This window comes from Pseudopodoces humilis, chromosome 23 (assembly GCF_049639895.1).
Source record: "Pseudopodoces humilis isolate 2021_Gansu_Grassland_sample_001 chromosome 23, ASM4963989v1, whole genome shotgun sequence".
In the NCBI taxonomy this organism is placed as follows: domain Eukaryota; kingdom Metazoa; phylum Chordata; class Aves; order Passeriformes; family Paridae; genus Pseudopodoces; species Pseudopodoces humilis.
The window spans coordinates 7095851-7116861 of record NC_142222.1 but is presented as its reverse complement, the minus strand read 5'-3'; the positions used below and the strand labels follow the sequence as shown (position 1 = coordinate 7116861).

Here is a 21011-nt window from a genome sequence, read left to right as displayed (position 1 = left end):
CTGAGTCAAAAAATGGCAGATGCTCTGGGGATGCACAGAGCGTTCTGTTATCTAAAGAATGTCTTCTGCTTGACTCCAAAAGCAGCAAAAGGCTGCCTTTGGTTCAGTGACTGCCCAGGATCCCAGGAGAAGCCCCCTCCCCTCATCCCCAGGAAGGTCCCTGGCTCTCCCTGCTCTCCCTCGCTTGCTCCACACAGTGGGTGCACCATTCTCCTGCTGATGCCGTGCCTGCAATGCCAAGGTATTTCTGAGGTTTTGTTGTGAGCTGGAGAAAACCACCTGGATTCATTGAGGATGTTTTGTGGTTACTGCAAAGTGCTGAGAGTCTCTTTCCACGAAGACCTTGTGGAGGAAATGAAACCCAGAGTCTTTAATATTCCATGCACTTAAGGTATGAATAAATTTTTCCTTGCCCCGAAACCTCCTTCTACTGTGAAATCCATTCCAATCTCTTTGTCTAAGACAATCAGTCTTCTTCCTTTCCTGTTGTGCCCCTTGGCTCTACAGCTCTGGGAATCCACATCCTCCTTTCCTTGCTCCTGTGCACAGCTGGGAACACTGCTGGATGTCACTGGGACCAGCTGAAGCTACTCAAGGACTAAGTGTCAACCAGCAAACTCTCCGAAGCAAACCAGTTCCTTTACTTTGAAAGCTGCAATGGGAACACCTCCTAGGCACTGGGGAGGGTGCTGCTGATGCTGATGAAAGCAGATTCCTGACATTAATACCAGATGGAATGCAGCTGCTCCTTCATGTGAGGAGCTGGAAGCCTTTGGGTTCTCCATACCTCTCACAGGCGCTGGGAAGCAGCTGCTCCTCCCATGGTGCCAGGCAGGTCTTACACCCAGCTCTGCAGTGTGTCAAACCAAACAGGCTCTGGTGATTGGGCTGGCCAGATTATTTGTCCAATAATTTGTTCTGGCTACAATTTTGTCTGCTTTGGAAACTTGTTATTTTCTAGCCTTTTGAGACCACCTCCCAGAGAGAATGGGGATTTTAAGTATTTAGACATGTAATAATGATGTAATTAAAATATTTAATTTTATTTTTTCTTGTTTGAGTGTAATTCCTTTGATTTAAAGGGTGGTAGTAGCTAATTGGATTCTGGGCCAGCCTTGCGCATGCAACTGGGCGGGGGGGAGGGACTGCAAATGAGTCTAGCCAGGAAATTGCACTTTTAAATATAGTTCTTGGTAGGGTCAGCAAAACACCCAAGGGACAAATTAAGAGTAAAATTTCTGCTGTAATGTGTTCATTTAGCTGCAGACATAATCTTAAGGAAAGCAAAGAAGCTTGAGAGTGACAGGAGCAAATTTCAGGGTAGATGAATGTTGTGCATTTGTGTGCTGCTGCAGGTCTCTCATAGGCAAGTGCATCCTTCTCCTGTCTCTGGGATGTCTGGAACATTGGCTGATCCCAAGAAGAAACCACTGAAGGGATTTTTGGGTTTGTGGGTGTTAGTGGCTTCACTGGAGGATGGAAATCCATAGTCCACATAATGCTGTGGAGCTGCTGCTGTTACCAGCTTTGGCACAGATCACCTGGACCACACTGTTCATCAGGTGGGAGATGGGGCCATCAGGGATGTGACTGGGGTCTGTGGCGTGAGAAGGATTTGGCCTGGGGAGAGAAAAAAAAAAAAAAAAAAAAAGAATTTAGGGCACTGGGATTGTCCCTTTGGCCCTTTGGAAATCTTCAAAATCTGCAGCCTTGTGTTTTCCCTGTTGGGACCTGTGACCCTTTCACAGATGGACAAGGTCATTGTCCCTGCTGGGGATGTGTGTGAGGAGTAAGCAGACAAAGCCCAGGATGCAGGACATGGAGCACATCTGGAGTAACCCCTGGCTGAGAGCCAGCACTGCTCTCAAGTTTGACTAACAATATTAATTTTCCAGCCCTGCTTATTTCTTGATTTAGGCATAGCTCAGACCACGTGCAGCAGAGCCCCTTTACTCCTTGGTGGCACTTAGGGAACAGTCTGAGTTACTCCTTGGCAATTGGAATTTCCCTTAAAGGCTAAGCTAGAGAAATGTTGTTGGTGACAGGAGATGCAGAAGAGCAGCTTGTTTTATGTTTCCCAGGACCTCAGACCCGCTCTTGGTGCTCCCTCTTTCATTTTGACTGTGTTCCCAGGGGAAGGCCACATGTTCAGGGAGGGAGGCAGAGCTTGTCAGGAATGAAGCCTGATCCCACATCCCTCTCTGGAGGGCTGCAGAGCTGTCCACTCTAGATGGGTAAGATTCCACAAAAGCTGGGGATCGTCCCACCTCACCAGCAGTGTATCAGCTGGAAGGAGAGCTGCCTGACAGGTCTGCAGGTGTGACCAATTGCATTGTGCATCACTCGTTCTGTATATTCTAATTAAATTAGAATGAATTATTTTTTCTTCTTTTTATATTCTATTAAGCTTTTTTTATCTCAACTCATAAATTTTACATTTTTTTTCACCCCCATTCCTGGAGAGGGATCTGTGAGCAAGCAGCTGTGTGGTGTTTACCTGCCTGCCAAGTTAAACTACAACATTTAAGCTCTATTTTTAAAGCCTGCCTTGATTCTAAGCTCTTTGAGCCAAAGCTTGCCTTTCTCAAAGCATTAAACACAGTGGGGCAGTGAGCTCTCTATTAATTGATGCTGTTGCCAGGCTATTGAAAAGTTGTAATAATGTGGCCAAATTTTCAAGTGTGGTCTAGGCTTTCTGCCTGGATGTCAAAAAGGGAAACTAATTACAGAGTGAAGCAAGGAGAACAGGCTGTCTGGAAGGAAATGTCATTAAGGTTCTCCTCAGGTGCCAGGTCAGCCCATGTCAAATCACAGCTGCCTCAAACCTCCAAATTTCTTCCTCCTTCGGTTAAATTACTACCAAGTGATTTCTTGCAAGTGTAACCACCTTTTAGAACAAGAGAATGAAAACTGGCTGTTTTCTTTAAATACAAACAACAGAGGCAGGGCTGCGATTGCAGAAGCAAATAGAAGATGTCATTTTCTTCCCTGGCCCTGTAGCACTGTACAGAGTGCCTGTGCTGGCTTCTTCCTGGGTTATGGTCATGGGGCAGGGGGAAAGTGTGTGGTTTATCCTCTCTGACACCGTGTGGGATTGGTGTTGGGATGCCTGAACTCCCTGGCAGGTGTAGCACAAATAGCACTCGTGATGTGCCAGAGCTCAGTTCTCCACAGTGTTGTGGAGACTGAAAAAAATAGCTTCAGACTGGTTGAGGACAAATTGAGAGATGTTCTGTCAGGACTCCCTGAGTGACTGCTTGAGGGAAAAGTGAGGGGCTCCAGTCATTGCTTCTGCTTATACCAGGACAAGGTGGCTTCTCCTGCTTCTCTCACCTTCAGTCTCTTTCCTGCCAGCATTCTGGTGCCATTCTTTCCCTTTTCCTGACTTTGATGCTTGGTCCTGGAGAACCCTTGTCCTGTGACCACTTCTGATGGTCAGCAGGGACTGCTCTGATTCAGGGCTGGGCTGCTGGAAGAGCACTGCTGGACAAAATTTGGGTTATTTGGAGAAGCAATGGACAGTGAAGGTGGGGTGTGTGAAGACCAAGCCCTGCATGTTCTCTGTGGTGGAGCAGAGAGCCTGGAGACACCGTGGAGGTCCAGGATGCAGGTAGGTTGCCTGACCACAAATTATACAGAAACCTGTACCTTAAGAGAGCTTAGAACCCTTCACTGCACTGCCAGGAAGGCTCATTCACATGATGCCACATGGCCAAGCCATTGCTACACTAGTTCTGTTGGTGTCACTTTTCATCCTCTAGAATGGTCCACCTTGGACTGTGGTCCCGAGTCTTTCTGAAACTGTTTTTCCCTTTAAAAGTTCACGTAAGAGCTCCCACAAGACACAGGATTTGTAGTTCTCTCTTTAATACTTCATCATCCTCTTGAGGTTGAACCCTCTTGCCCAGGAGGAAGTTGCTGTGTTTTGAGGTCAGGGTGAGCTGAAGAATATCAGATCAAGGTACAAATTTATCTTAATGTCTTAGATCACAAACCATTGAAGGAGGTGGTGGGATTTTTGCATGTGGGTAAGGAGTGGGCAAATGCAGTCCTGCTTGAGAGCTGTCTAATAAAGAGTCTAATATGGTAAATAAGATCCTCAGAGGAGATTTAATAACTGGGGAGAATAATTGTAAAGTACTTCAGAATATTAACCAAAGGCTGAATGCATCCAATTAGCTTAATGAAGCTGGGTGGTTGGGTTCTTTTTTAATCAAACAGATGGGCAAAACATTATGCACAAAAAATGAGATCTGAATACAATGAACACATTTAATTAACAAATAAAAGACAGAGAACGGGTTTGTTTTTCAACTTGAGAAGTGAATACCAAATACTCAAAAAAGAGCCTTAAATGTCACGGTGTCTTCAAAGTCTCAGATACTGACAATTCTTATTTGCAACAACGTGGGTGTTTGACCTGGGCTGGCTGCACCTGCCAGCAGGTGAGCGGGTGCTGGAGGCAGCGATGCATCACCAACCCCACAGTGCTGCAGAGCCACGGAGCAGTCCCTGGCTGCTGCTGTGGGCTGTCCCCAAGGGCAGGCTCAGAAGCAGTAAGTTAAGCTCTGCTCAGCCCTCTGCTCCAAAACCTTTTCCCTGCATGTGGATGATCATCTCTGTCCTGCAGAAGGAGAAAGGCAGGACTCCTGGGTTAATCAGGGTGTGAGCTCAGTGTCCTTAGTGCTCGGGAGACCTGTGCAGTGTTTTCCTGATGGTCTGTGCTTGTGTCGTGGTGTGTGGAGTTGCTGCTGGCCCCAGTCAGGGAGGTGGATTCCCACCACTGTTTTCACTGTCCTTGCTGCAGCACAGGCTCCTGTTCCTGCTGGTACCCAGTACAGACACAACTCCTCTGCTGTCTGTCTGACCAGTTTTACTGGGCCACAGAAACCTGGTGCAAATCAATGCCTTCCCTCTCCAGACAGGAGGCTCCTCTCCATACAAACCCTGAGTGCTTATGTAAGTGTGAAATACAGAGCTGCAATATCAGTCTTGCCAAGGCTGGGAGTGTTTGCTCCAGCCTAATAAGCTGAACAAGCCATTTTGATATTAAGCCTATAATAATAACACCTTGTAGCTAAAGAGTGTGTTTTTCCCCATTGGTAGATTACTCAGCCCTTTTCTTTTGAGGCAGTGTTTAACAAAAGCAGAGACTTTCCCAGACTATGTTTAATTAAACACAGCTCAGAGATGTCTTCATTTCAGTGCTGTGATGATGTTGCTCTGCACTCTCCTCTCCAGGGCAGTTGGAACTTGTGCTCTGCCAGTGCATGGGCTGGGCAGGTCACTGTCTCCTGCCCAGCTGTACCTGTCCAGATGTGCCCAGTGGTGTGGAAATCCCAGAGGGGCTCACATTTGGAGAGACCCACAGGCTCCAGCTGCTTTTGAAGCTGAGCTGGGGCTAGGTCTGAGCTGTGTAGTCCATGCAAGTGCAGCTCAGCCAACACGCTTTACACTACAACGAAGATTTGGGTCTGAATTTCTACCTGCTTCATTTTCTGGTTGCCAGTGTAGCTGTGGGAGCATTTTGAGTGCAATGGCCTGGTTATCAACAGTTACATACAAAGTGAAGGCTTTAATTTGAAGGCTCCTCATTTCTGCCTTAGGAGTTACCCGTGAGCAGATGGTGATATGCTCTGGTTTTGCTTATTCTTGCAGATTATTTGCCAGATAAATTTTCTGACTAATCCTTTGGCCCATAGACTGTTTATAAACCTGGAGTCGGGTTTCGGGTAAAAACACTTGTGTTTGCAAATTTTAAAATCTGTTCCTGTGCTGGCTTGCTGATGTCACTGTGAGCAGGAGACTCCTCTGAGTGGCAAATGCCCTCTGCACCATGGGAGAGAGGCAGCTCCTAAAGAAGAACCTCCTTCCCAGTGACAGGATGGGAAGAACAATGTTCATGCCTCATTTGAGGCTTATTTTATTTTAAAACATGATATGTCTGAAGTCCCAACCCCAGCATCAGTGCTATTTGACCTCCCCTGAGGTCAGACTGCTGTTTCAGGTGGCGTGGTAAGGAGGCACTTCTGCAGGCACAGAGTTTGTGTCCTGTGCAGGTGATGCTGCATAACCTGTGCACAGCAGAAGTTGGGGGATTTGCCTGTATTTGGCTGGGCAGGACACTGGTATCATTATGGTGGGGGCATTGTAACCACTGGCACAGCTCTCCCTGAAAAGTGCTGAAAGGCTGTGGTGATTTTTTAAATATTATTATTAGTATTGTTGTTGTTGTTGTTTTTGTTGTTTATTGTTGTTGTTATTGTTTCCCCCTCCTTTCCTACCACCTCTGCCTTTTAAAAAATCAGTCCCTTGGATGTCTCTGGAGAGCTGGCAGTGGTAACTGCCTGACTGATTTATTCTGGTGTTTTAACATTTACTGGATTTACATAACAGCCAAACAATCTGTTTCAGGAGTTTAATATAAACCCAGCCCTAGTGAGTCACATCCATGTTAGCAGCAATGCAAAGAGAGGCAGCTGGGGGAGTGAGGGGGTGACTTTTTCTGGGTTTCTGCATGAGAATATATTTCAGGAATGGCTGCCTGAAATATCTCTGACACCTCATAGCTGAGTGATGCTGCCAGTTCTCCTCTTCCATCAGGGATTTGTTCTTAAACTTTGAAAGAGCAGTGGGTATGTCACATCAGTGCTTCCATTGCTGCTCCCAGCTGAGTCTGGGGGCTTTTCCAGGGCTCCCCAGGCACTGCTGTGTGTCCCTCCCATGTAGAAAATACCTTTACATGTACGTGTGTGCTTGAAGGAGGGAGTGTAGCTATGGGAGCAGCAAGATGAGGCCTGTTAACAGAGATTTGCTGTTTGCTTTTTGAATTCAAAACCACGGAGCATTTGTTTGTGCCAGACTTTGTGGGCCTGGTCCCCAGGACGTGCAGATCAGCACAGCAGCAAGCGGGGTATGGATGTGTGCCAGCATTTCCGTGCCAACATTTCCACCTGGGGTCTGGTGGAGCCCATGTACAGGTTCTGGGGACAGAGTTTGAGCTCAGCTGGGGGAGAGCGAGCTGGCCCTGTGTCCCTGGGCAGTCACAGCAAAATGTTGGAGTTGTTGGGGACTCCCTGCAGGGAGTCCCCCCCAGCCCCTACCCTGGGGACAGCAGGAGCCAGAGCCATCAGGACAGCTGACAGCAGGAGTTTCCCAAAGCACGGTGTGTAACCTGTTGCCTCAGGTCCTTTCCAGGCAGTGTGACTTTGGGATTCCCTGAGCTGTCTCCTACAGTTGTATGAACGCAGCAAATCCCTGGAGCAGGTCTGCCATGGGCAGCCTGTCCCCTCCTGCTCCAGAGGCTCTGTCACCTCTCTTCTGGTTGTAATGTGATGGAGGAAAGTGGGCCTCCAGCTTGAGTTTTCACTTTTGAAAATCCCAAGCAAGATCCAGCTGGGTTTGAACAGCCTGGTTTGTGCTGCTGCCTGTGCTGGAGGTCGGCTGTTCAGCTAAGCAAGCGCTTCTCTTGCTGCAGCTTATTTGAATTCTTGTCTTCAGAATGGAAAATAAATGCTGGCTGATGAGATCTATTACAGCACTAATTTTAGAGCATGCCAAACAGTAGGAAATTGTTTTCAATCTTCACTCTCATTTCTCCTTTATTTCACCTCTCCATTTGTGAAAATTGCCTTTGTCATTCTTCTAAGTGCCCAGTGATGTCCCGCTCACTGATATCTTCAGGCATTCTCCTTCCAGCCCTGTTTTCTGATATTTCTTTGTTCACCCACTTGACATTGCTGTTAAGAAGAGCTCTCTCCAGGGTTCAGGCAGCAGTGTTGGCACGATGCAGGCACTGAGTGTTCAACCAGCTGGTGTGAGATGCCAGCAGAGCCCCCTGCGAGCTGTGGGAGCAGTGGAGGCAGCACCACAGTGGAATTTCTTACCCTTGTGTGCCCAGGGCTTTGTAAGTCTTTCCAGCCCCAGCCCAGCCTGTTTTCTCGATGAGCAAGAGGGAAAATATGAATTTCCCTTTGCTCTGGTGAAGAATTTAAGAAGCAGTCCCAAAGCTTCAGTGTTTGTCCTTGGCACTAGTGAAAACCTGAGCCATTGCAGGTAGCAGGTTAGGAATCAGAATGTTTGATCAGTGTCAGAGGGAACAGTGGTGCACAGTCTGGATTTTTAGGACATGATTCCTCTTCATAATTGGAAGGTCTCGCTGGTTTGAGAAGAGCTTGGATGCCTCGCTGGTGGTCTGCTCTGAAACCTTCAAGGTGACTGCAGACACCAGTCCCTCCCTTAGCCCTGCTCCTGGTTCACAGGGCTTAGCAGAGCCTCACTGAGCTCCAGATTAAAGCTGGTGGCACTGGTCCAGTTGTTTCACCCTGTGGACTTTTCAGAAGCTCTCTGGAATACATTTCATGGTTTTGGCAACCACGTGTCCCTGACAGCAGCTTCTGTGGCCATCAGCACAGAGACCTGGTGCCTGCCCTGGAGGGCTTTGAAAATCTCTCTCCTGCCCCTGGCTCCTTCACCCCTCCTGCTCCTTCACCCTCCTCTCACCCCTTGGCTGGCAGCTGACAGTGTCTTTATCCCTCAAAAAGAGCTCTCTCTTACCCTGGCTTCTTGTGCTGGAGAGGGATAAAAAACTCCCTACTCCTATTAATTTCCATCCCATGCCTTTCCCGGGTGAGCTCCAAGCCCTGCAGCTGCTCAAGGTGCCAGTCCCCAGGAATTCAGCCAGGGAATGTCTTCATAGTCTGTCTTTGTGAACATGGCTGAGATAAACCCTTTACTGAACTAAATGTGGCAACAACTAATCCCTTGGAGACAGTCACCTGGGCCCTGCACGGTGAAAAGAGGCTTTGCTGCTCTGATTAACTACACTGGCAAGAACATTAACTCGTGGTTCTTTTTGGAAATGCAAAGCACCTCTCCAGGAGAGTTGAAGGGATTAGGTACCAGCTGGAATATTAAGGTAGGTTTTTTGCACCTTCCTGACAAATTTGTAGCTTAAAGGTCTGGTCTGCCCTGGTGGGAAGGATGGCTGTGGTGGAGAGGAGACCGAGGCCAGCATGGAACCAGGAGCTTCTCTGGGAGGATGGTGGTGGTGAGCACCATCTTGGTCCTGACTGCCCCTGCTGGGGTGTCTTCAGGGCTCTGGGATTCACTATCATAAATTAAACCCTGTCAAACTGGCCAGCCCTCCACACAGGGCTGAAAAACCTTGCTAAGAGCCAAATGACACTGACCTTTTCCATCCTCTTAAGGCAAATGCTAAAGGCTGTGGAGAGCATTCCAGCTGTTTTCACAATCCTGCTTTCCTTTTCTGGGGGGAGATCTGCACTAATTTCTTGACTATTACTTTTTAAACAGCACTTAGTTTTGAAAGCCTGAACTAGAAATTCTGTCTACATTAAAAGCAAAGCTCCTGTAGTTCAGTGAAGATTTCTTGGGCTGTGTTTTTGAGGTCAGGATTTTATCTTGGTGCTGGTTTCTGTGAGGCTGCATGTGCCCTGGCAGCCTGACCAGTGAGCATCACATGTGACACTTGCTGAAGAGAGCTGTGGACCAGCAGCCCACCTGACTGAATGGACTGAAGCAGCTACATAAACTTTGTCCATAAAATAAGGTAAGACCGAGAAAAGTTTAAATACTTGTATTAAGTATACTTTGTTCAGAGAAAATTTGAATGCTCAAGCTACTTCCAAAATTCTGTTACCTTTCAACCTGTCTTTCTCCTAGGAAAACAGAATTTTCTATTTTAAGTAAATAGCACAGAGTTAGCTCAGAAGGGAAAAGATACAAGTGCTGCTGTTCAAAGTATGCTTTATTGGTTAGATATTTATGGGAGACATTCAGGAAATAAGTAAACACTTGAAAGTATATGTATTATTTATTATTGTAGATGATTAATTACCACTTGAAACCTTTTGGTTGGTGTTATGGTTCTCTGTAGTCTTCACCAGGCAGTGCTTCAGCAGAGTCTGATGTGGCATTTGTCCCAATTAAATGTGTCAGGAGATGCAAGTGCTGCAGTTGATTTATGGACAATGGGAATTTGGGGAAGGTGACAGTGTGGCACTTGGAGCAAGCACCTGGGGAAGTGTATGAGATCTGGACCTGGGAGGAGTTTAGTGATGAGAACTTGCTGGCCCCACTTAGTGGAGAAGCAGCAAGGGGGGGTTAAGGTGTCTGACTGATGAAGTGATGACAGTCAGGAGTTTAAACTTGGCTCCCAAGCATTGGGCTGCCAGCAGGGACTTCTGCAATGCTTCTTCACTGCTTCCACAGCAGGGGTTCCTCCTCCAGGCTGGAATAGGGAAATGCATGAAAAAAACAAGTGGCTCTTATCTGCCCCAGCCATGCAACTGGTTCTGAATCCATGAGCTCTCAGGGCATACTCCAGCAAGCTGCTGGCTCCACGTGCTCCCTGGACCCCTTGTTAGATGTTCCTGTGTGTGAGACCACGCACCAACATCTCTATTCCTGCCCAGGTTCCTGAGCTGTGCCTGGAGAATCTCTTGGATTCATGAGAAGCCTGGTTGTGAGCAAAGCACAGATCCCATCCAGCAGTGCTTCCTGAAGCAATGCACGTCCTTAAGCATTTGCTTAGCTTTAACAAGAATTAAGCATATGAAGCATGTGTTGAGATGGTTACTTAGTTCTAATCTGCACATCTTGAAAAACAGTATGATAAAATCACAGTGGAAAGGGTGACAGGACTCCCTCTGCCTTCAGCAAAGTAGATGTCCTGCTCAGTGGGAGGAATCCCCTCTCCCTTGCTGTCACTGTTGAAACTGGAGACCCTTTCCTCTGGCACTGGCCATCCCTTCAGGAATATGCTCATTTAACCCTTCTACAAAAAGAGTTTGCAGAATGCTGCAATCAGAAAAGTTCCTTCATCAAATGACTTCTCTGCGGGAGAGGAGTGAGTGGGCCTGGAGAGGAATGGAAGAGTCATAAGAGAGATGTATGAAAATGCTTTTTATGGAATGAATAACTTTTGTTCCGGAGGCGGCAGCGTCGTATTTAATTCTAATTTGGGGATTTTTGGGGAGCGCGTGATTGACGCCCAACGAGGGGTGCAGGAGGCTGTTTCTCAGCAGGCTCTCGTTCCCCTGCTCCATTTACCTGCCAGATCTCCTGCAGCCACATCTCACTCTGGATGCCATCAGCCCATTTCCCACAGCACGTGCCTGCAGCCTCTCCCGGGAGCCGGTGGCACACGAGGGGCCCATCCTGTCCCTGCAGCCACGGGGAACCACTCTGGAGTTGTGCTGTGCTCCTTTCTCTTGGCTGTGCCTTTGCTGCACAGGTGAGCAGGAGCCTTCCTGCCCTAGCTCCATCTATGGCTGTGCCTGGCCTCCCCAGCCCAGAGCTGGATGATGCTCCATCCGTTCCAGGCTCGCTCCAGCCAACACGGTGTGCTTTTCCTTACTTTGCACATGCTCATCCCTGGCTCCCCTCTGTCCCTGTCTGCCTTCATCTCTCTGGGAAAGGACTGGCTCTTGCTGTACCTGGGTAGGGGCCCTGCCCTGCAGCAGCGTGGGGGCCCTGCACAGCATCGTGCCCAGACTCTGCTGGATCAGGAAAGGTGTTGCTGGCACTGGGGCTGTTTTCTTCCATAATGGTAGTCCTACCCTTATAAAAAGGGTCATTAAGGGTTTTGTTTTGCTGCAGTATAAACTTCAGCCAGCTCCTTCCTCTTCTCCTGTCCCTTTAATTAAGAGTGTGTATGTTAAATGCTGTGAGCCCGAGCAGAGTCTCATCGCAAAGTAAACAGGAGCGTGGGACTTAGGCAGGTCTTTTGTTACTGCTGTACAGGGCTTATGCTAATAACAGCTGCAGAGATTGAACCCAATCCCTCATGAGCTCTCCAAGAGTCTGATTAATCTGTTTAACAATGGATATGGGTTTTTGTTTTGATCTTTTCCATAGGAGTTAAATTTTTGTCCCTTTCAGAGTAGCTGTGGCTCATGTAAGCACAGCAGCATTGTTTTCCTAATTGGCTTCAGGTTTATCTGAATTAAGTGGCAATTGTTTATATATGGTCCAGCAGAGGCAAATTGCAAATTCAACCCCTGGTGAGAAATCTCTATTCTTTTACTGTTGTTTATGTAAAGGCAGATGCTCACAGGGCTGGCCATTCAGGTGAAAACCCTGGCTGTGTCCTCCTGTGAGTCTGCTGAAAGACTCAGAAAACCTAAAGCTGTGGAAATGCAATATCAAGACAGTGATCATAGTGTGATGCCAGTGGAATAGCACAGAACAACTTAAATTAGCCCTTTGAAGTTATTCCACTTACAAGTGTACTTTTTGTGCTGTGCTGATGGAACACAGAGAAATCAGCTGCCCTGAAGAAAGGTTGTGCAGTGGGCTGTAAAGCAGGCTGAACAGATTCATCATGTCAGGGGATGCCCAGGCTGTTTGCTGGGTGCATCACTGCTGCTGTGCTTGGGGCTGAGGTGAGAGGGGCCTCCCAAGGACACACCAGACCTGCTCACTCATGTGCTCACCAGGATTTTAGGAAGAGGGCAGGGGAACATCAGCCACAGATCTCCTCCTGTTGGATCTTAAGCTAGCATTTCAAAGGCATCAAGGTATCTGTTGGGGTCTGTTAAGAAGGATTCTGTGGGATTAAATCTTCTCCTCTGCATAGTTCCCTGCCCATGATCATATCCCGCAGGTTGTTTGTGAAGATGAACGAATTTGCTTTGTGGGATGCTCGTGTTCCTCCACAATGGAGAGATAATTAAGCCTCATTAGTGGTTTGACTTAATGCTTGTGCAGCTTCATATGAGAGCTTTTGGGATAGTAACAGGAGGACGTGGTAAGTGCTTGGCTGCAGTCCTGGCACTGCCTGCACTGAGCCCTGCTGGCATCCTGCTGCCAGGAGCAGGGCTTGTGTTTGCCTTTGCAGGGATGCTGAGCTGCACAAGTGGCTGGTGCCAGTACAGCTTCACTCAAGTGTTGGCTGAGGCTGGGGGTATCTCCAAAGCTGACTTTCAGAGCCCTGTGTAATGCAGAGTTGCCATGAGGTTTTGCTCTGCTGTTTCAGCACAGTGTTTCCTGCTGGTGTTCTGTCTATCATAGCAGGACAAGATAAGCTGCAGTTACCCTGGTGCTGGAAACAAGAGCTTCTTCCTGGCCTTGGAGTTTTACTGCATTAAGGTATAAAATGGATAAATGATTTAGGTAATGAAATGACTTGGATATGGTCATAGAGTGAATAAGATTTCCAGAGCCAATGTGCTTACTCATCAGATGACTCATGTCTTAGTCACTTTTAGAATAAGTGATTCTCTTTTGGGTGCTTCCAGAATGGGATGGGTGGAGATGAACTGAAAATTTCCACCCCTGCCTTTGATAATTTTTTAAAATAGCATCTAGAACATGATGGAATGTTTCATCAGACAGAAGAGGAAACAGCTCTGTCTTGCGAGTACGGTGTATCTCAGGAGATTTGCCTGAATTCCACAGCAATGTGAGACTTAAATTTTGCTGTTTGCTTTCTGGTCAGGCAGAGTGATCTCAGGCTTTAGATTAGACTTCTCAAGTTTTGTTCTCAGCCTACTCTAGTGAGTCCCTTTTGTGGGTAGATGCAAGTCTGAGCCTATTCTCAAATTCCTGTGCCATCAGCAGTGAGTAAAAGCACCCTCCTGATACAGTCAACACTGCAATGCAAATAAAACCTTATTCTCAGTTTTTATTTATATGTAATTATATTTCTTCTATTACCAAAATATTGATGAAATTGAGCTATGGTTGTTCAGAAGCATGCACATGTGTAAGCAAGTGAATAGCATATCTGAGAGCCTCGGGAAATTCCTTTGTAATCCACTGTAAGCTTTATATAGCAAGTAAACCGATTGGGTTTTTCTTCTTTCTGATCTTTCATCTCTCTGATCTCCCTGCAGCAAACATGATGTAGGCAATTCCTGATCTAATTCCTGATTAATGTAGGTTCCTGGTGGATCAGTTGAGCTCAGTGGCACAGTGTGATCTCTGCATCTTACTGGACCCGTGTGGCTGCAGCCAGAGTGGGAGAGTGTCATGCAGGGAGTGACGTGGGGCTTTGCCAAGCTGGATGTGGCTAAACTCTTATCACTGCTTCAAATGTTGAAAATCGGGCTGCACTGACTGCCAGAAACAGGTCTGGAAGCATGAGCCCAGTTTTGGTTTGTGTCAGGAATGATGAGGTAGTGTTGTTATAGATCTACTCGTACAAAGGTGCAAGAGTTTGGGAATCAGGAATTTGGGGTTCTCTCACTGACCATTGAGGTGGTGTCTGGGTGACCCTGAGCAAGAGTGGCTCTTCCTAACTCAGTGTAAAAGTGGTTTTGTCCCTTGGTGAGTAGGCACTATCTGTAAAACACGGGTGGCAGGTCACATGGCAGGTGACAGGTACTATGGAAATGTATTAGGCAAGATTTTCAAAAACAGCCAGAGAATTGGATTTTATTGTTAAACAGAACAGGTGAAAGGAAAGCTAAAAATAGTTTTCCTATGGGTGTCTTTTGTCAGGTAATAGAGAATAATTCACAGGCTTGTAGGTTTTCAGTTTTCTATAGCTGTCTGTGCTAGATCTCCTGGGTCACAGATGTGCAGGATTTTATCAACAGTTCCTCTCAGATAATTCAAGTCAAGAGGAATCTATCACTTCCTCAAGAAGTTTTCTGGTTTGCTTTGTCTCTGAATTGCAGAAGAAGGGATTTTTGTGTCCTGTTTTAAAATGTTTTAATATTTTACCTATTGTTGCTAGCCTCAAAGGCAAAATAATGGTACTAATATATTATAATACTATGATAATAGTAGTGATAATAATAGTGGTAGTAATAGTAATAATGTTAGTGTTTTGCTGTTGTTACTGAACATCCTTCCAGGTGAGGGTAGCTCAAAAGCTGCCTCCAGGGGAGTCACCTCTCCTCACTGGCCACACAGAGCTTTCTGTGTTGCAGTGTGCACTGGTGAAAGGGAGAAAGATGGATGGAGACCCCTCCTAAGAGGATGAATTCAATAAGAGTTATTTCTGATACTGCCTTGACAAGAGCCTTGCTAGCCTAAGAAACTGCAAATGTGGAAGAAAACGTCCTCTCCTTCTGGGAAAGGAGCCCTGGGATGGCTCCCTCAGTAACTGGGCAGCTCTCTTTTAGACACATGTGAAACCCATTTACCCAGACACTCCTATGAGCGTTTCCACATGTTTTAGGCTGAGATTTTCTGTGTTGTTCACGCTTTGGCACATGGGTGATCATCCCTTCTGGTGTCCTGAGAGCACAGTTAAAGTTCAAGAATGTGTTTAAGTGTTTTGCTGGACTGGAGCCAGCATCTCCATCACAGAGATGAGCAGTGTGTTGGGAAACTCAGTGGCTGCATACAGACTAATTGTTCTGGGATGTAACCTGGAAGGTGCTGAGCACTGTGGCTGGCAGCCAGCAAGGCTTTTAAATACATGCTTTGCTTAGTTTTTTCACGTTGTTACCAGTCTTACTTTTTGATTTCTTTTCCCATAGCAACTGGAGAAGGATATCTGAGTAGCCAGAGCAGTGCAATTCATTTGCCAGCGACACCCCGACCTGTACCACAGGGATGTCTTCCAGGACATGGGATACAGCTGTTGGGATCAGGTATTGCTACCAGTGCCCAAGTCAATTGGCTTCAGAGTTTTCCTTCTTTGCTGTCTTCCTGGGCTGGGAGCAGGCCAGGCTGTGTGAGCAATGCTTAAACTACATTTGTAAACCACATCCCATTTTTCCACATGTATTTGCTTGCTATTAAATTGCACAGATCACATTTCCTTACCACCCTTTCCTCTTAGACCGTGTTTGCCTTTCCCCTGCCTTGAAAATTTTAGCAGCAAACGGCCAAATTCAGGTTTTATTTGGAAGTTGTATCAGCTGCAGTGGAGCCCAGGACAGGGAAGAGAAGAACTCAAAAATCCTGTGGAGATTGATGGCTTTTAACTCTCTGGTTTTCAGGGTTTTGGCTTTGTCTGCTGTAAGCAGGGGAAAGTGCTGCAGCCCAGGTTGGAGGCTGGAAGGAACTTTGATTGTGCAGAGATGGCTGCACAATCTGATGCCATCAGTTCTGGCTGTGTCTCACTGGGCCAGGCAAGGCAGGACTAAACCCTGGCTTCTCAAAAACTGTCTGGACACCTCCTTGCCAGCCGATTTGCTCCACGTTCTGCTCCTATACCTGCTGACTTGGTGGCCAGTAACTTGCCTTTTTCCACTGCTCCTGTGGCTCTGCATCATTTCTAACACTTGAGAAAGAGCCCAGCTGATCGAGTACAATGCACATTACCTGTGCATGAGAACAGGAGCACTGCTTTGGTGTCCCAGGACAGCCTGGACCCCCAGCCTGGGCAGCCTGGGTTCATCCTGTTCACTGGGGTGAAATTAGGGTGCCCTGGGGTGGCATTTTCGTACTCGTGTTTTAACTAAAGCTGCACCTGGGAACTATTGTTGGCCCTTTGGTGTTGTAAAGCCTTTTTCACTCTGATAAATGCTGAGTTGTCATCAGCCTAAATTTCAGGGATAGCATTGCAGTGACTCAAAAGAACAGCTTTCTCCCCAGCAGCCTTTGCCTGGATAATCTCCAGTCACTGACCTCGGGGCTTTGAAAGTGCATTTAGGCTTAAAGAGCTAAAGCTTAGGGCTTCAAAGGAAGTGGGAAGCCTCCTACCCTTTACATTTCCAAGTGTGGGTTGTGTGTGCATGACAAGGGTAATTGTTGTGGTGTACCTGGTTCTGACTCTGTGGGATCTGTTGTTCATCCCCCAGAGCCTGTTCCCTCTGTCCAGAGCCTCGCCGCTGCCTTTGATATTGTGCAGGTTATCTGAGGACATGTTTTCAAGTCCTGGGGTTTCTAAAGACGTGAGGATTATCAGAAGATGGAAGTTATCCATGTGGAAATAGAACAGATACTTAGAGCTCTGAATTTGAAGTCCATTTGTCTTGTCGTACAGAGTTCACTGGTTTTGCCCTGTGCAGTTCTGTGCTTTGCCCTTTGCCTGGGGCTGTGCAGATTGGCAGAGCTGATGAAAACCTTCAGCCCACGGACATTTAGAGATGGGTGCTGGGATAATTCCCCTGGTTAAAACTCTTTGCAGAGATCACCTTGAATAGAAACCTGTGTTTGGACTGCTGGGAAGAAGAAAGCCTGCAGTGTTCTGTGCTTATGCTTTTGTTGTAGATTTGCAGTCCTGGAACAGGTGGAAATTAATGTTTTTAAAATGCTGAAAAGACTTTTCACTGCAGCTGGCTTACAGAACTAAGCAACTTGATATATCCCCTGAAATACCTCCAGATCTCTCAAAGGCAGCTGAAAGCTTTCTCCTTATCTGGGAGGGAGATAAACCTCTAAGACCTGACATATATAAATGCAAACTTGTTCTGCCTGGTGGCTTGTTCAGCTTGTTGTGGATGCTTTTTAAACAATTGTTTAAACAGTGCTGGTTGGTGCTGTGAGATCTGAGCCTGGCAAAGGCACTTGATGCTGAATTCTTTTGCTGTGTTGATGATCTGTATGTGTCCTTTCCCAGATCCCACTATGCTGCTCTTAAACTGAATAACCAGCATTGTTCTGCAGTGGTTTGCTTTCTGTCACTGAATTCTTATGTATTGAGCAGCAACAGGAGTTCTGTGAGTACCTGGAAAGCAGAGTTAGCCATGGCAGTCAGTACAGAAAGTGCCAGTGAATATGCTGATGAAGTGAATAAAGTGGGGAGGAGGGCAGAGATGTCCTGGAAGCATCTGGGTGCCAATGTGCAGCTTGGGCTGAGCCTGTCTGTACAGCTCCAGGTGGCTTCTTCCCTCCTCCTTAATTTATTTAATTACTAGTGTATCTCATGGGCTCTGCTGTGGAAGCAGGGTGCAGTCCCAGCAGATCAGCTGTTGTGTGGACTTGGTTTCTGTTCCTCAGGGTGACAGGTGGGTGTGTGTGTGTGAGAGCTGGCTTGCCTGGCTGGCAGGCTCCCTGCTGCTCCAGAGCCTTCACTGCAGGCTGGGCTTACCAGGCTTAAAAACCAGACCTTATACTAAAACCAGAGGGCAGGTACCTTGTGCTGTGGCAGTTCACACAAATCTGTGCATGAGCTCATTGCTGTGAATTTTGCTTTTAGTTCTGTTTCTCTTCTATTCCCTTTCCTTTCTCTCTGTGCCACAGAGGTGCTTTCCATGGGCTGCTTGCTGGTGCCCTGGTCCTGCTGTCCAGAAAAGGCACTGGTACCTGCACTGGCTTCAGAGACAGGTTTGATTTGAGTGCCCAGCTCTGTTCCCAAGAGATCAGCGGGGATTTGGCCATTGTGGAATATCAGCCCTTGCAGACTGAGAGGCTCTTCAGGTCCTCTTGATTTCTTCATTTTCAGTTTGTTTATCACAACAAACAGTGATACACGGGTCTCTATCATCTTCTTTGGCAATTTCGAGGTTCATTATGGATTGCAACAGAAGATGGCTCACCTGATACCAATGCCTTTCCCTTAGAACAACTTAAATCCTTCTTTTTCTTTAACCTGCCATTTACCTTGCCATGGTACAGATGCTTGGAAAGCCATTATTGCAATGAAGGCCCTAAATATTAAAGCCTCCCTGCTTCTGAGGTAGTTATTTTGCTCATGAATCAATACAGCCTGGCTACCACCTTACTTGTTAGTATTTTACAAATAATCTAAGCCTTTCAATTTTCATATAATCTGACATTCTCAGTTATTTTTTGAAGCATTCCCTCACTGACTGTTTAAATCCACCTCCAGCAAGCTGTGCTCCCTGCCACGGCTGCCTCCTCTCCTGGGAATCACGCTGCCTCTCAGCTCAGTAAGTGACAGCAAACCATGGCACTTCTTCCTCCTCTTCCTCCTCCTCCTCTCCCCTGCTCATGTTCAGCCCCAGGAGCCTGCTCCCTCCCTGGCACAGGTCCTGCACTGACCCTACATGGGATCCTCCTGTGTGAGCTGATGTTGTCTGTGCCCACCTCAAGCTGTAGCAGCGAGTACTCTTACAGGTGCTGGTGGGGAAGCTGCTTTTCCATTGGATTTATGGGGATCAGCTTTCCCTATGTTGCATTTGGGGTATTTCCTGCACTCTTGATGGTGACTGGAAGAGGGGGTTGGGGTAGGCAGGCTCTGAGGTCTAAGCTGAGAGCAGCTTTAGAAATGGGTTTTTGTTCTCCTCTGTCACCTAACTGAGAAGGGGTCCCCGTGTTGTCCAGGCTGTGTGTGCAAATTAACATGCCAAAACCCTTCACATTGCTTGCCTTAGGGTCACTTGGAAGTGAGGCAAAAGACCCAGCAAGGCTGCTGGTCACACAGCAGGACTGGACCTGGGCTCTGCCCACACCAACCTCCTCCACCCTCCCATCCCTCACTGCCACGGGGTCAGGAGCAGGGATCAAGCTGGCACAGTGGCCAGGGTCCTTCCCCCACAGGGCTTTTGTGTCCCTTGTCACAAGGGCAAATGGGATTTGTTGTAATCTGAGCTCAGGTTGTCACCAGAGTCGGTGTGGAGTTGGATGCTGGGATGTGCTGGTTTGTGGTCACTTTGGGCTGTTGCAGAGATGGTGAGTCACAGCACCTGGCATCACTGAAAGCAAAAACTCTGGGATATGTGGGCTGAGTGCCTCTCATTGCCTGTTCCTCGTGCTTTCCCAGCTGTAATTTGCAAAATAAAAGCAGCTCTGATGCTCATACACTGATAAAGAGCTTTAAAAGATTCAAGCTGAAGTGAATATAGTCCAGCATCAGGAGCTGATGCCCACAAGTCTTGCTAAACCTGCACTATGAAACACAATAAAACACAGCAGCCAAACCTGTCTTACCAAAGTCATTTGTATCCAGGGCTTGAGTACAAAGGAGCCCAACTCCTCTTCAGTTCTTTGGTGTTGTCCCCACCAAAGACATGGTTAAAATGTGCCAACAGAGATGCAGTCAGATAATGCTCTGGCAGGGCTCCTGTTTCACCTGCATTATCTGGAGTGTTTAATGTCACTATCACTCTTGCTTAGATAGACTTGGCATTCCTCAGTGTTTTCTTGTTACAGAAATTTCCTTAAGTAGAAACTTTTTTCCTCAGAGTAATTTTTGGTTGATTATTGCTTATATATGCAATTAGTGTAATTGCATCTGATTATGCAAATGTATTTAACCATATAATTAGAACATGGAGGGATGAAATATAATGCAGTTGGGAAATCTTTTGTAAAACTTTCCAGGCTTGGGACTGTGTGCAAGGTGGTTGTCATCTCTTGAATTGTAGGTTGGTGGACTGGAGATATTGGTTCAGCATCCTGACTAGTTTCAAAACATATTTTAAATACGGTATTAATTGCTCTTAAAAGTGTTTACATGGCCTTCATGGTGTGTAGCTTTTGTTTTTCACATTATAACATCAGGGGAATCACTGCTGAGCTCAGCCTGTGTTTCATATGTGCATCTATACTTTACATCCAGGGTGATGAAAGCATCAGTCCTTCATCAGATGGAAACCCCAAATTCTGCCTTCAGCTGGGGCCTCTCAGGGAGAAGAGAGGAGAGCAAGCACAGAGCTGGGCACCTTGGGGTGCTTGTCTGTAGCTCAGGGGCAGAACTGGCCCCAATATCCTTTTGGAAGGCACCGTGCCTTGGAAAGGACTGATGAGGAGGAGGAGGTAGAATGCTGCATTTTCCAGACTGTGGTCTGGAGATGTTTGTTGTCATTTAAGAAGTCTGGCAGGAGCAGGGGTCTGAACTTGCTTTTCAGATTTCTCACACACTGCTTGAATTGCAAAAGCTGCTGTTCTTTCTCATTCCCTGGTTCCTGTTAAAGCTGTGCGAGGAGCTTCCCACAGGTCATCAAAGCACCTTTAGATCTGATTTTCAGCTGTGGCACAGCAGCCAGGCTCACTGCCAAGAGCTGTGGAGAGAAGAGGGACTGGATGATTACAGCAGGATCTAGTGATTTCTCAGCAAGAAGTGCCTGTCTGTGCCCTGAAACAAGAGCCTTGTGAGCCCTAGGACAAAGCAAACATATAGGGTGTGTGCAAAAAGCACCAACACAATGTTCTTATTTTGTTAATGTTGTAATGTTATTTGT

At 46.9% G+C, this 21011-nt stretch overlaps 1 protein-coding gene across 7 annotated transcripts in view; it reads left to right on the top strand.

Moving 5' to 3' along the window:
* Positions 1–21011, top strand: part of CAMKK1 (calcium/calmodulin dependent protein kinase kinase 1) — a 75158-nt gene that overhangs the window by 7459 nt on the left and 46688 nt on the right. For 2 of the 7 annotated variants that reach the window (XM_088066266.1, XM_088066271.1), the window contains exon 2: positions 15456–15569. The exons of 2 other annotated variants lie outside the window; for them this stretch is intronic. The gene's annotated coding sequence lies outside the window, so the exon portion shown is untranslated. Of the gene's footprint in view, positions 1–1481; positions 1563–9480; positions 9572–15455; positions 15570–21011 lie in introns of those variants that run through there. 3 more of the 7 variants (XM_088066267.1, XM_088066269.1, XM_088066268.1) reach the window with 3 other exon arrangements.